Source organism: Musa acuminata, unplaced genomic scaffold, assembly GCF_036884655.1.
Source record: "Musa acuminata AAA Group cultivar baxijiao unplaced genomic scaffold, Cavendish_Baxijiao_AAA HiC_scaffold_1126, whole genome shotgun sequence".
Classification (NCBI taxonomy): domain Eukaryota; kingdom Viridiplantae; phylum Streptophyta; class Magnoliopsida; order Zingiberales; family Musaceae; genus Musa; species Musa acuminata.
The window spans coordinates 6,012,625-6,015,124 of record NW_027021339.1 but is presented as its reverse complement, the minus strand read 5'-3'; positions in this window follow the sequence as shown (position 1 = coordinate 6,015,124).

The window sequence follows — 2,500 nt, the reverse complement described above, 5'->3', positions numbered from 1 at the left end:
ATCCAGCCCTGTGCCACCCGGGGGGTTCCAGGGTGCTGAGATGGCTGACGTTTTGCTCCGCTCTCGACGGTCACCGCGCAACGCAAGAACAGGCCAAAAACTGGCCAAAACGGCCCAAAAACGGGCCAAAACTGGCCATTTTTGGCTGCGCGAGCGAGCGGCGAGCGGCGGACAGCGAGCGAAGCGAGAGGCAGCACCGTCCCTGCTATACGAAAGCCCCATCCAGCCCTGTGCCACCCGGGGGGTTCCAGGGTGCTGAGATGGCTGACATTTTGCTCCGCTCACGACGGTCGCCGCGGCACACAAGAACAGCCCAAAAACAGGCCAAAACAGCCCAAAAACGGGCCAAAACTGGCCATTTTTGGCTGCGCGAGCGAGCAGCGAGCGGCGGACAGCGAGCGAAGCGAGAGGCAGCACCGTCCCTGCTATACGAAAGCCCCATCCAGCCCTGTGCCACCCGGGGGGTTCCAGGGTGCTGAGATGGCTGACGTTTTGCTCCGCTCACGACGGTCGCCGCGGCACGCAAGAACAGGCCAAAAACTGGCCAAAACAGCCCAAAAACGGGCCAAAACTGGCCATTTTTTGCTGCGCGAGCGAGCGGAGAGCGGCGAACAGCGAGCGAAGCGCGAGGCAGCACCGTCCCTGCTATACGAAAGCCCCATCCAGCCCTGTGCCACCCGGGGGGTTCCAGGGTGCTGAGATGGCTGACATTTTGCTCCGCTCACGACGGTCACCGCGCCACACAAGAACAGCCCAAAAACAGGCCAAAACAGCCCAAAAACGGGCCAAAACTGGCCATTTTTGGCTGCGCGAGCGAGCGGCGAGCGGCGAACAGCGAGCGAAGCGAGAGGCAGCACCGTCCCTGCTATACGAAAGCCCCATCCAGCCCTGTGCCACCCGGGGGGTTCCAGGGTGCTGAGATGGCTGACGTTTTGCTCCGCTCACGACGGTCACCGCACCACGCAAGAACAGGCCAAAAACTGGCCAAAACAGCCCAAAAACGGGCCAAAACTGGCCATTTTTGGCTGCGCGAGCGAGCGGCGAGCGGCGAACAGCGAGCGAAGCGAGAGGCAGCACCGTCCCTGCTATACGAAAGCCCCATCCAGCCCTGTGCCACCCGGGGGGTTCCAGGGTGCTGAGATGGCTGACGTTTTGCTCCGCTCTCGACGGTCACCGCGCAATGCAAGAACAGGCCAAAAACTGGCCAAAACGGCCCAAAAACGGGCCAAAACTGGCCATTTTTGGCTGCGCGAGCGGCGAGCGGCGGACAGCGAGCGAAGCGAGAGGCAGCACCGTCCCTGCTATACGAAAGCCCCATCCAGCCCTGTGCCACCCGGGGGGTTCCAGGGTGCTGAGATGGCTGACGTTTTGCTCCGCTCTCGACGGTCACCGCGCAATGCAAGAACAGGCCAAAAACTGGCCAAAACGGCCCAAAAACGGGCCAAAACTGGCCATTTTTGGCTGCGCGAGCGAGCGGCGAGCGGCGGACAGCGAGCGAAGCGAGAGGCAGCACCGTCCCTGCTATACGAAAGCCCCATCCAGCCCTGTGCCACCCGGGGGGTTCCAGGGTGCTGAGATGGCTGACGTTTTGCTCCGCTCTCGACGGTCACCGCGCAATGCAAGAACAGGCCAAAAACTGGCCAAAACGGCCCAAAAACGGGCCAAAACTGGCCATTTTTGGCTGCACGAGCGAGCGGCGAGCGGCGGACAGCGAGCGAAGCGAGAGGCAGCACCGTCCCTGCTATACGAAAGCCCCATCCAGCCCTGTGCCACCCGGGGGGTTCCAGGGTGCTGAGATGGCTGACGTTTTGCTCCGCTCTCGACGGTCACCGCGCAATGCAAGAACAGGCCAAAAACTGGCCAAAACGGCCCAAAAACGGGCCAAAACTGGCCATTTTTGGCTGCACGAGCGAGCGGCGAGCGGCGGACAGCGAGCGAAGCGAGAGGCAGCACCGTCCCTGCTATACGAAAGCCCCATCCAGCCCTGTGCCACCCGGGGGGTTCCAGGGTGCTGAGATGGCTGACGTTTTGCTCCGCTCTCGACGGTCACCGCGCAATGCAAGAACAGGCCAAAAACTGGCCAAAACGGCCCAAAAACGGGCCAAAACTGGCCATTTTTGGCTGCACGAGCGAGCGGCGAGCGGCGGACAGCGAGCGAAGCGAGAGGCAGCACCGTCCCTGCTATACGAAAGCCCCATCCAGCCCTGTGCCACCCGGGGGGTTCCAGGGTGCTGAGATGGCTGACGTTTTGCTCCGCTCTCGACGGTCACCGCGCAATGCAAGAACAGGCCAAAAACTGGCCAAAACGGCCCAAAAACGGGCCAAAACTGGCCATTTTTGGCTGCACGAGCGAGCGGCGAGCGGCGGACAGCGAGCGAAGCGAGAGGCAGCACCGTCCCTGCTATACGAAAGCCCCATCCAGCCCTGTGCCACCCGGGGGGTTCCAGGGTGCTGAGATGGCTGACGTTTTGCTCCGCTCTCGACGGTCACCGCGCAATGC